This window comes from Coregonus clupeaformis, unplaced genomic scaffold (genome assembly GCF_020615455.1).
Source record: "Coregonus clupeaformis isolate EN_2021a unplaced genomic scaffold, ASM2061545v1 scaf0775, whole genome shotgun sequence".
Classification (NCBI taxonomy): Eukaryota; Metazoa; Chordata; class Actinopteri; order Salmoniformes; family Salmonidae; genus Coregonus; species Coregonus clupeaformis.
In genome coordinates, this window is record NW_025534230.1 from 139,121 (window position 1) to 154,502 (window position 15,382).

The 15,382-nt window shown below is 48.0% G+C and overlaps 1 pseudogene; it reads left to right on the forward strand.

Annotated features, from left to right (window-relative positions):
* Positions 1 to 15,382, forward strand: part of LOC121553853 — an 87,138-nt pseudogene that overhangs the window by 10,460 nt on the left and 61,296 nt on the right.

Consider the following 15,382-nt stretch of genomic DNA (forward strand, 5'->3'; position numbering starts at 1 on the left):
ACAGGAGATCGCGTTGGCAGTTCGGAACCTTTCTACCGGTCTGACGGAGGTCCAGAACCAGCGCAAGTTTCCGGTGGAGGATCCACTACCGGTTTCACCCATCTCGCCTGCCGCTTCTGGAGCTGTGTCCTTCCGTGAGCCCAAGGTTCCGACGCCGGATAAATATGAGGGGGAGCTGGGAAGATGCCGTTCCTTCCTTATGCAGTGTGGGTTAGTGTTCGATCTACAGCCCTACTCTTATGCCACAGACAAGGCTAGGATAGCCTTCGTGATTGAGTTACTGCGTGGTCGAGCGCTGGAGTGGGCTTCAGCCGTTTGGGAACGACAAGACCCCTGCATGGCTTCATACCAGGGGTTCACGGCCGAGATGAGGAAGCTCTTCGACCATTCCGTCCGAGGGAGGGACGCAGCTAGGCGCCTGTTTTCGCTTCACCAAGGAACTCGCAGCGTGGCCGACTTCGTGATCGAGTTCAAGACGTTGGCTGTGGAGAGTGGGTGGAATGAGGAGTCTCTGCAAGCGGCCTTTTACCAGGGTCTGTCGGAGCAGCTCAAGGATGAGTTGATCTCCTATCCGGAGCCTAGTGACCTGGACAGCTTGGTAGCCTTGTCTATTCGGGTGGATAATCGAGTCCGAGAGCGAAGGAGGGAGAAGCAATGGGTTCCGTCCAATCGATCAGCTTCTCAGGTTCCAGTCGGGTCGGGGATTGGACCAGAACACGTCGATCATTCTCCACCACAAAGGATTAGTGGAGAGGTCCTCTCTCCCGATTCTGAACCCATGCAAGTGGGGCGGCACGGGTTAACCAAGGAGGAGCGTCAACATAGACGTAAGACCAACTGCTGCCTCTACTGTGGTAGCTCGGGACATTACATCTCCACTTGTTCCCGGCGGTCGTCAAACTGCCCGGCTCGCTAAAGTTGGGAGGACTTTTAGCGAGCCAGTTTCAACCTCTCAGTACCTCTGTCAGACCCCGTTTCCCGGCTACCCTTGTGAACAGGAATCAGAGCTTAGCGATTAACGCTTTATCGATTCAGGTGCCGATGGAAGCTTTCTTGATGCCGAGTTGGTGGAACAGCTGGGGCTTTCCAAGGAGCAATTGCCGGAAGCCATTGAAGCGACCACTCTGAACGGCAGTAGTCTGGCACGTATCACGATGAGGACTGAACCGGTTAAGATGCTGTTGTCGGGGAATCATTCGGAGATGATTTCATTCTTCATTCTGCCGTCTTCCCATGTTCCTCTGGTCCTTGGATACCCCTGGCTGAAGGAACACAATCCCACGTTCGATTGGGTGACGGGCAAGGTAACGAGTTGGAGCCTTGATTGTCATGCTAACTGTCTCAAGACTGCCTGTCCCCATTCGGTTCCCAGTCAGGTGATTGAGGCTAAACCCCCAGATTTGTCCCTGGTTCCCGAGACATATCACGATTTGGGGGAAGTGTTCAGTAAGCAGAAGGCTCTGTCACTCCCTCCCACCGACCATATGATTGTGCCATCAACCTGTTCCCTGGAGCTGTCTACCCCAAGGGAAGGTTATACAGTATCTCCCGCCCTGAACGTGAGGCTTTGGAGACCTACATCAAGGAGTCCCTAGCTGCTGGTCTCGTTCGTCCCTCGTCATCACCCCCTGGGGGCAGGATTCTTCTTTGTGGGTAAGAAGGATGGCTCTCTTCGACCGTGTATTGATTATCGGGGGTTGAATGACATCACGGTCAAGAACAAGTATCCCCTGCCCTTGATGAGTTCTGCCTTCGACTCCTTACAGGGTGCTACGGTGTTCACCAAGCTAGACCTACGCAATGCGTATCACATGGTCCGGATCAGAGAGGGAGACGAGTGGTTGACGGGTTTCAATACACCGATGGGTCACTTCGAGTATCAGGTGATGCCGTTTGGACTGACCAATGCTCCAGCGGTATTCCAGAGTATGGTGAACGACGTCCTGAGAGATATGATCGGTCTCTTTGTGTTTGTTTACCTGGATGACATTCTGATCTTCTCGAAGGAACCTTCCGACCACGTCCAGCATGTCCGGCAGGTTCTGCAGCGATTGTTGGAGAATCGCCTGTTCGTGAAGGCCGAGAAGTGCGAGTTTCACGCCCACACGACATCCTTTCTCGGGTACATCATCTCCAGGGGAGAGATTAGGATGGACCAGGAGAAGGTTAGAGCGGTTCTGGAATGGGCCCAGCCCGGTACGAGATTGCAGCTCCAGAGATTTTTTGGGGTTTGCGAATTTCTACCGCAGATTCATCCGGGATTACAGCCGTGTGGCCGCTCCGTTAACTGCCTTGACTTCCAGTATCAGGAGCTTCAAGTGGAATCCGGAGGCGGATCGAGCGTTTCTGGATTTGAAGAGGCGATTCACCAACGCACCGATTCTCTCTCAACCGGACACGGCCCGTCAGTTCGTCGTTGAAGTGGGACGCGTCTGATGTGGGAGTTGGCGCCATCCTGTCGCAGCGATGCTCCACGGACAGTAAACTCCATCCCTGCGCCTACTACTCTCGTCGCCTTTCGCCTGCGGAGAGGAATTACGATGTGGGTAACCGGGAGCTTCTCGCGGTGAAACTTGCCTTGGAGGAGTGGCGCCACTGGTTGGAGGGGGCGGAGCAACCGTTTATTGTCTGGACTGACCACAAGAATCTTGCTTACGTGCAATCGGCTAGACGTCTCAACTCCCGTCAGGCCAGGTGGTCGTTGTTTTTCGGACGATTCAATTTTTTCCCTGACGTTCCGACCTGGATCTAAGAACGGCAAGGCGGACGCCTTGTCTCGGATGTTCTCCAAGACGGAGGAGAGTGGGTCCAAGACCGAGACAATTCTCCCCCGGAACTGCGTCGTGGGAGCTGTTAGGTGGAAGATTGAGGAGGAGGTGATGGCGGCTCTTCGGACGCAGCCCGGTCCCGTAACGGTCCACCCGGTCGGTTGTTTGTGCCTGAGTCGGTTCGTCCTGCGGTCCTCAAATGGTCCCACGCCAGCAAGATGGCTTGTCACCCTGGCGTGGCTCGGACGATGGCGTTTCTTCGCAGACGCTTTTTGGTGGCCTGCCATGGCCGAGGATACTCGGGGTTATGTTGCTGCCTGTCCAGTGTGTGCGCAGAATAAGAGTACCAATCGGCCCAGCTCTGGACTACTTCACCCCCTTCCTATTCCCCGGCGACCATGGTCGCATCTGGCCCTGGACTTTGTCACTGGGTTGCCCGCTTCTGAGGGGAACACGGTCGTTCTGACTATCGTGGACAGATTCAGCAAGTTCGCCCACTTTGTGCCAATTGCCAAGCTTCCCTCTGCCTCGGAGACGTCCGAGATCCTGGTTAGGGAGGTTTTCAGGGTCCACGGGTTGCCCAGTGATATCGTTTCCGACCGTGGCCCTCAGTTTACCTCTGCTGTCTGGAAGTCCTTCTGTTTGGCCATTGGAGCTACAGTCAGTCTCACATCTGGTTTTCACCCCCAATCTAATGGTCAGGCGGAGAGAGCCAACCAGAAGATGGAATCCACGCTACGCTGCCTGGCCTCTTCCAACCCCACCTCCTGGGTCTCTCAGTTGCCTTGGGTTGAGTATGCCCACAATACTCTCCCTACATCTGCCACTGGGATGTCTCCCTTCCAGTGCCTGTTTGGCTACCAACCTCCCTTGTTCCCTTCTCAGGAGAAGGAGCTCTCAGTGCCTTCTGTTCAGGCCCATATTCGTCGTTGCCACCGGACCTGGCATCGGGCCAGAAAGGCACTCCTTAGAGTTTCGGACCGGTATCAGCTCCAGGCGAATCGTCGCCGGATCCCCGCTCCCACCTACACCATCGGAGATAGGGTCTGGTTGGCCACACGGGATCTTCCTTTACGGACTGAGTCTAGGAAGTTGTTACCGAAGTTCATTGGTCCGTTTGTGGTGGAGAAGGTGATCAATCCGGTGGCAGTTCGACTCAAACTCCCGAGGACGCTCAGAGTCCATCCCACCTTTCATGTCTCCTGCCTCAAGCCTGTTTTCCTCAGTCCTCTGTTGCCTCCTCCGCCTCCTCCTCCTCCTCCTCGGATGATCGGAGGTGGTCCTGCCTACACGGTGCGACGCATCATGGATTCCAGACGGCGGGGCCGGGGTTTCCAGTATCTCGTGGACTGGGAGGGGTATGGTCCTGAAGAGAGGAGTTGGATTCCGCGGCGACAGATCCTAGATGCTGACCTCATCCGTGACTTCTACCGCCTCCATCCTGGCGCTCCGGGAGTCCGCCCGGTGGCGTTCCGTCGGAGGGGGTACTGTAACGATCCCGGCAGTCTGAGTCGGGTCCTGTCTGTGGACTAGTTTTTCTGCTCGGGATCTCCAGTTTCCCGAGGGTTCTGGAACGCTCCGGGAGCTCTCTTGATTTCCGCACCTGCATCCCATCAGCAATCTGCACACCTGGTCCTGATCATCACCCTTCTTAGGCTCTGGCCTAACATCCATTCCCTGCCGGATCGTTAGCCATGAACATCACTCGTCCGGAACCTTCATCCAACCTCTGCCTGGTGGTCGGCGGCTGCCGAGCCATGATTGGAACAACCACTGCACCCCCAACAACTAATCAACGCCGCCCGCTCTGTTCCCTGGATTATTCAGCATCACTCTTGAATTTGTAAATAAACACTCACCTTCGTTTCAACTTACCTTGTCCTGGTCTGCTTCTGGGTTCTGGCTTTGTAACTCGTGACACCAAAGTGCAGACCTGTCAGTACACTGGAAGAGGCCAAAAAACCATGGCAACAGAAGCGAAAGGCACATATGTAAAATGAAGTCCAAAACAAAGTGAAGGTGTTAGCGCTAGTACCAGCTTGATGCATGCCAAGCACTAGACCTGGAGTGTGACATGTCTAACTCTCTCTCTCTCTCTCTCTGTCTCTCTCACCCCCACCCTCCTTCTCTCGCTCTCTCCATCCCACCCCCTCTCCCTCTCTTCCAGATAATGGTGCTGACAGACCCTGAGTTTGAGAGTAGTGTGCTCATCAGCTCGGATGAAGAAGTGAGCTATCAGAAATACCGCCTCAGCTTCTACATCCTAAGCCTCCTGTTCCATCCAACACAGGAGGATTGGGCCCTAGCCTACAGCCACGACCAGAAGGTGAGCTCCATGTCGTTTTTTCACCACAGTTGGTTGTTTGATACAGTATGCTTTGGATTTCAAACTGTGATACAAAGTCGGATAAAGCTCCAAGCTGTTGATGTTTTACCTTTTTTCCATCCTGGTTTCAACGGCACCATATTGGTTTATTGAATATTCTTCTGCAGTCTTATAATGATTTATTTACCTTCTTGAAGTTTTGATAAGAATATTGATTACTGTTATCCGTTTGCCGTTAGCTCATTTAATTACCATGGCAATTAGTTAGATGCAATGAACATGTTTTTGTTATAACATGATTACAAATACACAGTAACTTTACTTGTAACTACTATGGAACATTCTAATATTCATTAGAAGATGTCAGCACTATAGGCCTGCAAACCACATACAGTGACTATGCACTCTTATACACCAGTGCTCTCATCTATAACCTTCACTGTACAGTAGTCTCATGCTGTGGAGAGCTCTATACCCCCCATTCACACACAGGTCACATCCCATATAACCCCCTGTGAAGAAGACCTACCATTATGGTCAATGAGTCTTACCTGGCTACTGAGATGGCTATCACAACAGGGGAGTCTGGTTAAGTTGGAGGAGGGAGAAGACTGACACCTTGGGTTGCTAACTGACCCCAATATCAGTCATAACAATGACCTGGACCGATCCAGAGGTTGTAATTTGCTAAGCTTTCTGTCTGTGATGGCCTTCGTTGGAGAATGCAGACTATATGAGTTTGTAACAGAAGCTTTTGGTCTGTTTAATGCACACTATAGATGTTGGTGATATTTTGTTTGCATTAAAAGGATGGGCCTTTGTGGACATGGAAGACTATCAGAATACATACCTTTGTGGACACGGAACACTCTCAGACTACATACTTTTGTTGACATGGAACACTCAGAAGACATACCTTTGTGGACATGGAACTCTCAGAAGACATACCTTTGTGGACATGGAACTCTCAGAAGACATACCTTTGTAGACATGGAACACTCAGAAGACATACCTTTGTGGACATGGAACTCTCAGAAGACATACCTTTGTGGACATGGAACACTCTCAGAAGAGATACCTTTGTGAACATGGAACACTCTCAGATGAGATACGTACAGTTCTGATGGAATGATTCCTTAAGCATTGATGCAACATGGAATCTGATGGTGATTAGTAAATTAGATAATGTAGTATATTTCATTGGGAGTCAATACAAGTGCAACTTTAAAACAGTCTGTTCTGTACTGATAACATATTTAGTTTTCCTATATTCAAACAGCAGTGTCTCAAGCTTTGTCAGATCACTTTACTATTGTACTCAATGCAGGTCAATCTCTATCTCTTTACTCAATGTCTGGAGTAAACTATTTTATTTCGAGTTCTAGGACTCTGGGTGACCTCTCTTGACTCTTATCGCAGAACGTGTAGGCAGTGTAAAGTCATGATTATCGTTGATGTAGCTGTTCCCCTCTCTCTGACTAAGGGCGATATAATTAGAGCGTCTGTGACACGTCTCAAAAAAGTATGAGGGTGGAAAGTATGGAAACAACGCAACATAATACTGAACTTTTTTTATTCTTGTTCTTCTGGGTTCCTCTGGGTCTTTTCAACTGTTGAAGTTTCCTAATTGACTTCAGTATTAGAGCTGCTTGTCTTATAAATATTTTGACAAGAGCTGTTATGCTAGACAACGTCAGGCCCAAGTTATTTTGTGCAGTTCAGTTATTCATGTAAGACCCTCCCTGCCGTTGCTTCAAAGCGAGCAAAGATAATCTTTTTCTGAATGTGTTTATAGTCTGAGATGTATTGGGTTGGGGTTGGTTGGGAAGCTAGTCGTGGAAGTCTCAAGGGAGAAGTGAAGACAAACCTTTTAAAAAACACAAGTCCCCTCGACTCGAGTTGTATTCCATTCTTCCAGGCCTTGGGTCCCTAATGGATTGTGTAAAGGATATGTTCATCAAAACATTAACTTGATGGGACTATTGAGTTCAAGTATTCAGTCCGCATTGCAGTTACTGTGGTCACTTGGGGATATGGGGTTTTGGTTTCATTACGTAGTTAGAAGTGTTTATGAGAGCAGACAATTCACCTCAGAAAAAGCTGATAGTGTAGATAAAATGACATTAGCACAGACAGACAATGAACATTGATTGAACAAAAATATCCAGTTTATGTCCATGTATCTATTGCCAGACTATCACAAAACAGGTAACCCAACACACTGCCTATGCCCTGTTTGAAGCAAACGTTAAACAACTCATTGTTTATCAATTACCTCGACTAAACTGTCCCCCTGCACATTGATTCTGTACCGGTACCCTGTGTATATAGCCTCGCTACTGTTATTTATGTGGTTATTTGTAATTCCTACCACTGGGGGAAACAATCAGTATTGCCACAGTTCAGCGTCGCTAGAATAAAGCCTCAGTGTATCTCAGGTTTATTTGTATATCTCAGGTTTACTCAGTATATCTCTTTACTTCTCCAGTCTCTGACTCACTTGCCCTACAGTGTGTATAGGGATTTGATTGGCCCCTTGTCTGCATTAGTTTAGTTGCCTGTTACAGATAGCAGGATTAGTGTCATTAGTCAAGTGGAGGAAGGATGACTCAGAGCCCAATAGATTAGAATACAAAAGACTATAACTAAATGGTGTTGTGGAGGGGGTTCTTCCTGGTGAGGATAAAGCTGGAGAAGGTGTTGTGGAGGGGGGTCTTCCTGGTGAGTATAAAGCTGGAGAAGGTGTTGTGGAGGGGGGTCTTCCTGGTGAGGATAAAGCTGGAGGAGGTGTTTTTTTTGGGAGGATGTATATGTATCTTCTAGGGATGCAGACACACTCCCACACACACACATGTATGCAATTGCACAAACAGACATGAACACACACACACACATACACACAAACCTTAGACATACAAGATTAAACTAGATAGAACAGGCCTGGTGGAACTCAAACACAATAAGATGCATGGTGATGCAGTTTTGGCAGCACTGGCACAATGAAGCAGAGAGAACAGAGAGAACAGGGGACTGAAATCAAAGGGAAATTATGGATACAGTGAGGAGAGACAGAGAGCGCGAACAGATGGGAGTTACTCTTTTAATGGAATAGCAGATATACATTGTCACAACAGCAGATGGATGGAGGTGTGTTGTTAAATAGAGAGAGGATTGAGGAGCCAATGTGCCAACAGCAAGGAAATAGATTGTGTGAGAACGGTGACTTTCTGTCATTGCTAGGCCTCTCTTGCCATACACCTGTGTTCCTTTGGTGATGGTGGAGGTGTGACATCCTTTTGGTTTTTTAGCATGTGCCGGCCTCTTTATATTGAGTTTAAAGCCCCAGTTGATGGACTGTCTCTTCAATTCAAACCACAAGTTGTCAATGGGGTTCAAGTCTGGAGACTGTGATGGCTATTGCAAAATGTTGATTTTGTGGTCAATTAACAATTTCTTTATGGATTTTCACATGTGCTTATTGTCTTGCTGAAAGATCCACTTGCATCCTAGTTTTAGCCTCCCAGCAGACACAGCCATGTTTTTGGCTAAAATGTCCTTTTCCTGGGTAAAGTTCATGCCGTTGACCTAAACAAGTGCCCCAGGACCAGTGGAAGCAAAATATCCCCCTAACATCAAAGATCCACCACCATATTTTACAGTAGCTTTGGGGTTCTTATCATCATATGCATCTTTCTTTCAACACCAAACCCACTACTGGCGTGGCCAAAGACCTCTATTTTCATGTCATCCAACAAATGTAAATGCCTAGAGATTGCTAAATGGCATTGGCACCTGAATTGGAACCTGTGCTATAGTCAGATGACATGAAAATAAAGCTTGTTGGCCATGCACACCATATCATTTCCCTTTTCTTTTTTGCATACAATATAGCTCAGTAAAACAATTATTTTATACAGTCTTTTTTGCTAATCTTTATCAAAGGTGCCAAATATTTTGTACCTGACTGTAAGTGAGTTTGACATCCTTTTGTCTTTTTAGGATGGTCAGCTTCTTTATTGCATTCCAAGCCCCAGTTGCAAGGCTAAGGCAGGCTACCTTCACACAGGTACTGGGTTATTGGGTATTGGGTTATGTCTTATGAGTAGCCCTTCTTGCCCTTGGTGAATACCACACGTCCACAGGGTGTATTTAGAATTCCTATCCGCTCACCTGAAGGCTTTGATATTTGATAATTCAGCGGCGTCATAACCTTTATGTGGGGGGGGGGGGTTACGGTGTGTGTGTAGTGGAGGGTGTGTGTGTGTGTGTGTGTGTGTGTGTGTGTGTGTGTGTGTGTGTGTGTGTGTGTGCGTGTGTGTGTGTGACAGGGAGTGAAGGTGAATTGATGAATTAAAGACTGGGGGAAAAGGGAGATTGACATTGATTGAAGGATGATTGAATTCGTATTAAACAAACCATTTGTTTCAGTTAGATGTGTTCTTTATTTTACTTCTGCTGTTATTTGTTGCTTGCAGTGGATGAGCTGACACCATTTGATAGGTTTTGTCAGTTTGTTTATCTGTTTTGAAACAGGGCCTCCAGAATATTCTCACTTTTTTCTCTCAGTTTACACTCCAAGCCCCCAACTATCTGAGATCTCTTTGACACTGGGTCAAAATCACTTATTTTCAATCCAAAATATTGGCCCATATTACAGTGACAGTTCGGGAGAAAACACACTTTTCAAGGTTAGCATATGTCCCTTCTCTGAGCTTGCGTTGATGGTGATCTGACACTTATGTCCCTGCCTTTCGAATACCCCTCTTCTCCTCCTTCACAGACAGAAGTCAGAGTGTGTATCTCAGTATCTCGGCCATGGACAAGGCTGACATTTACCTTTGCAAATAGGATCAGCTGGGTGTCAGTGCCAGAGCCGCTATCGTTCCAGCATTTTTCTGTGGGGAAGATGAAATGGTCGACATAATGGATTCTGCCTCGCGCTGAACCTCGCCTCTTAACTACAGTCCTCGTTCTGTGGCTGGCTCCACTTTGTCGCAGTAGTACAGTGTGGGTCTGTGCTAAAACTTCCAATCAGATACTAAACCTGGGCCATTCTGACTCATGTACTGTAGATTTGGACAGCAAGCCAAATTGTACTTGTAAAGGTGTAATCTACATTATTGATATTACTTTTCCAGAGCGTCAATTCCAGTATTTCTAACCTGTAGTGTTATGCTACACACCTGGCAGTAATTATCTACCTTGCCCAAAATATTAACAACCAAACACAATCAAACACCCGGATAATAATTTTTCATTCACATTTTAATGCGCTCTCCAGTGCAATTCCTTTCCCACATATATACCACTTAGACATACATTCAGTGCCAGTTTTATTTGGACTTGGGGAACCTTCGATGTCCTTGAGGCTTAGAACCTGTTTGTTTAATGTGGCTCCGAGATTGGCTCTTTAGGACAACTGTCACGCTCGTCGGTAAGAGAGGAGGACCAAGGCGCAGCGTGGAATGCAAACATATTATTTATTATAAAGTATCACACGAACAAAACAACAAAACGAAAACGTGACGTCCCTGGTTACATACACAAACCAACACGGAACAAGAAACCACACCAAATGAATGCCTAACGGCTACTTAAGTATGGCTCCCAATCAGAGACAACGAGCTACAGCCGTCTCTGATTGGGAGCCACCCTGGCCAACATAGAAATACAACAACTAGAACAAACACAAAAGAAAACTCACACCCTGGCTCAACATACTAGAGTCCCCAGAGCCAGGGCGTGACAGTACCCCCCCCTAAAGGCGCGGACTCCGACCGCGCCAACCAAATACCACAGGGGAGGGACCGGGTGGGCACTCCGCCTTGGCGGCGGATCCGGCTCCGGGCATGATCCCCACTCCCTCTCTAACCCCCCAAAGTACCCCTGGTCCGGTCTGGCCCTGCTGACCGGAGCTGGACTGCACACTGGTGGAGCGGATTGCTCTAGCTCCGGCGTGAAGCAGCTGACCCGTGCTGAACCAGGCACCGGTGGAACAGGCACGGGCTGTGCCAGACTGACGACGCACACCACTGGCTTGGTGTGGGGAGCAGGAACGGGCCGGACCGGGCTGACGAAGCGCACCACTGACTTGGTGCGGGGAGCAGGAACGGGCCGAGCCGGGCTGACGAAACGCACCACTGACTTGGTGCGGGGAGCAGGAGCGGGCCGAGCCGGGCTGACGAAGCGCACCACTGACTTGGTGCGGGGAGCAGGAGCGGGCCGAGCTGGGCTGACAAAACGCACCATTGGCTTGGTGCGGGGAGCAGGAACAGGCTGGGCCGGGCTGGCGACGCGCACCATTGGCTTGGTGCGGGGAGCAGGAACAGGCCGGACCGGGCTGACGACGCGCACCATTGGCTTGGTGCGGGGAGCAGGGACGGGCCGAACCGGGCTGGCGACGCACACCACAGGCTCGGTGCGAGGGACAGGAACAGGCCGGACCGTACTGGGGACACACACCACTGGCCCTACGCGGGGATCAGGAACGGGCCGGACCGGACTGGTAACACACCCCAGTACCTCTCGCCGTGCCTCTACACTCTCCTCCCCTTTAGTGACCAGTGGCCCCCGTAACCTGGCGGCCTCCTCTACTAACCGCTCCATCGCGGCCCCCTGCTGCCCCGTCGTCCCACGGCGTGAGCCCCCTAAAAAAATTTCTGGCCGTCTCTCCTACCCGTGGACCAGGTCTCCATGTCCCTCGCCAGACTTTCGCCCTTCTGCTTCCAAGTCCGGCCCTTCTCTTCCTCACCCGGCTTGACCCAGTCGAGGAGGCGAAGGAGATCTGCTAGAGATCTCCCTGGCGATGGCTCCTGGACACGCTGCTTGGTCCAGTCTTGGTGGTTTCTTCTGTCACGCTCGTCGGTAAGAGAGGAGGACCAAGGCGCAGCGTGGAATGCAAACATATTATTTATTATAACGTATCACACGAACAAAACAACAAAACGAAAACGTGACGTCCCTGGTTACATACACAAACCAACACGGAACAAGAAACCACACCAAATGAATGCCTAACGGCTACTTAAGTATGGCTCCCAATCAGAGACAACGAGCTACAGCCGTCTCTGATTGGGAGCCACCCTGGCCAACATAGAAATACAACAACTAGAACAAACACAAAAGAAAACGCACACCCTGGCTCAACATACTTGAGTCCCCAGAGCCAGGGCGTGACAACAACATTAGTAATGTACTAATTGGAGTGTGAAATTATAGGGCATCTTCATTGCACAAAAAGCCATCCACAAATAGTGCGGAGGGAGGATCAAAGATGTATAGTTCAAAAGTGCTGCATTCACCAGAAAAAACATTGATGTAATTTCACATCCACCTCCCCCCAGCTCTAGTTGTACCCCTGTCCACTCCCCCACAATTCCCCTAATGATCGTAACTTTCCCAGGAGACAATAAATCGGGAGCAGTAGTGAAACTAAGTGTCTCATAATATGGTATATATGGTCTCCACCTATCCTCTCTCAGAGAAAATCTACCATATGTCCTGAGGAGTAGTGGCACTTGTTCAAATCCAATCTCATTTCGTAAGCTCTTTATGTTATTTTTTTTTATTACTAATTACGTCCTCGTGCCATTTTGTTGTCTTTGGCGTAATGGGATAAGTTGAATTACTCTACCAGTTGACTAATGGTAATGGGAGACTGAAGTTGACAGGGCCCATTTTGGGTTGTGGTATAATACTGTTGCTGTTAGTTCGTCCCCTATGTGTTAGGAAGTCCCATTGGAGTTCCATAGCAAGATGGCTGTCACTTTAACAACTGCATGTGCATTCATAACATGCATGGAGGGGTTTTAATATCTTCATCGTGCCACCACTGAGACATAAACCAATATGTCTATATATAAGAAATATATAGTCCCAAGCTTATTTTAAAGCTGAAATCCACATAAGGTGAAAAAGAGCCACTGTTCACCCCAGCACATTTGTTATTGCTTTTGTTTTGTTGAAGAAACGGAGGAGAGGAGCATCCAGCATCACAGTAAAAATAAATCGCAGTACATACTCTGCTGTTCTAGCACGCGTGCAATGATGTCAGAGAAACACAAAACAGTGTACATTGCTTGAAGTAACTTCTTTGTTGTTGTGATATTGCAAACGGACGTGGCAGTTTCACCATTAAGGATTCCAGCTTCAAATACAAACCTATAGTTTAGTAGTCTACCATACAACTTACTATATAGCAACATCACCCTTTCAATATGGCATATTCCATGTACTCTCATATCTAGTATTGTATTGAGTATGGAAACAAACATTGTAGATAATGTTGCCAATATGTCACAGTACAGCTTACTCTGTAGTATACTAGTCTGTGTGATGCAGGTCATTGTTGGAAGGAAATATCTTCTGAAACCCAGCAGAATATGACATGTTGTTCAACTGTACGGTGCACTTACTTAGAGAGCAAGGTGACCTGGAAGTATAAGAATAGTGATTTTAAGAAACAGCAGGGTGCATTTTGGATGGGGGGCATTTTAAAGTAATGGGGGCTCAATAATGAAAGAGGGAACACCACAAAATGTACCTTTTACGTTTGTCTCTCATCCTGAGTAGATTGATAGATGGACCCCTATCCTCCCTTCCCCCCTCCTCCTATCATCCTCTCGCTGTTATTCAGATAATGTCATGAACAGTATTTGAGTTCGGCCCAGAACAAACAGTACACTTCAAGGGCATGTGAAAATGTCTGGAGGATAGTTTGGCTTCTCTGGGTTTCACAGGGATCATACAGGGATCATACTGAACAGGTGCGGCCCACATCTGGATAAACCCGCCGTCAGTCTGTCAGGGTCTTAGGATGTGGAGGTATTATCAGTCTGGAGAGAGAGGCAGGCTGGGAAACGAGAAAATAACACCCTGACTGCCGAGGAAAATGGGCACATAACTTTTGTGGCAGAACTAAGTTGTGTGAACGGAGTAGGCTCAGGGAGAGGTTAAATGTTGCTAATCACTAAGGTGTTACATCATCAAAATAACATATTTAGTCGTTCTCTTGCCACTTTCTACCTCATTAACCTCGTCGATTAGGTTTCTCCAACATTTGTCGCTTGCAATTGTTTTTGCTTTCAAAACAGACAGGCCACAAATAAATGTGACGAATGTTGGCTGTTGGAGCTTAGCTTGCCAGCTGAATGGAACGTTTTTCTCCAATCCCTTCTCCCAGGGGGGCAGCTACCAAAAAACAAATCAGGAAATGGTAGGACACAGCCTTGTTGAGCGAGCCACACGGTCCCCCCAGTCCTTGTACAGTATATGCAGACATTGCTTGACTTAATCCTCCCTAATGATGCAAATGTATGCCGTTAATTATTTTCCACACCGAATCATTTCGCCGCTAAACGTTAGCACAAATGCAACGGGGGACATCCGTCTCAATAAAGTATGCAGAGCCAGAAAAGATTTGGCAAAAATACATTATTCAGGATTTGATTTTTTTGTCTAATTTGCATTAAATTGAGTCTATAAAAAATTCATTAGCATTTCCAATTCTGTGATAATAATAGTAATATGTGGGATATTGGATATTGGATGTGTTTCAGCTCTTGTCATTGGAGGAGACTCCTTCAGATAAGCTGGTTTAAATCAATCCTTGTCTATTAGGAGTCAGTGAATTTATAAATCCCAGAGCGCTTTCGCTTACAGGATCATCTCTTGTCATTGTAATCCACAGCTGACACCTTTCTGCTGCTCAATACTGATTCTTCATTCTCAAACCTCCCGTTCTGACATTGACAAGACTTAAATAGCTGTACTGCAATACAGAGAGAGAGAGAGAGAGAGCAGCAAACCATTTTTCTGATTAAGGAGCTTGTGTTGTGTTAGCAGAATCAGCATCTGTCTCTTATGTGCGTTTCCAGACCTGTAGCCAGGTAGTAAAAGTTTAGTATCCAACTGTGGTTGTATTATATTATGTTGTGCAGACCCTGCAATGGACCCCACCGTATGACAAAATGGCTTCCTTACGTCAGCAGTTTCACCCCTCCGCATAAACTGATCCTCAAAGGTGATGTTGATCTTGAGCCAAAATGACCTCCCCAGTCTCCACCACTGCAGTGCATAGGCCCACTTTGTCATGACGTGACCAGCAAGCTGCTGTGGAGTCAGACCCCAAATTGGTTCCTCCACATTAAAAACACACTCCTGTCCATTAATTTACTAACAGTATGTGCTGATCTAAATCCAAAATGGCCTCCACCACCACCGCAGTGCCTCCCCTCCCCCACCTGCCTTAGATCTGGATGCGACCCTGCAAGGTGTTACTGAGTTAGAG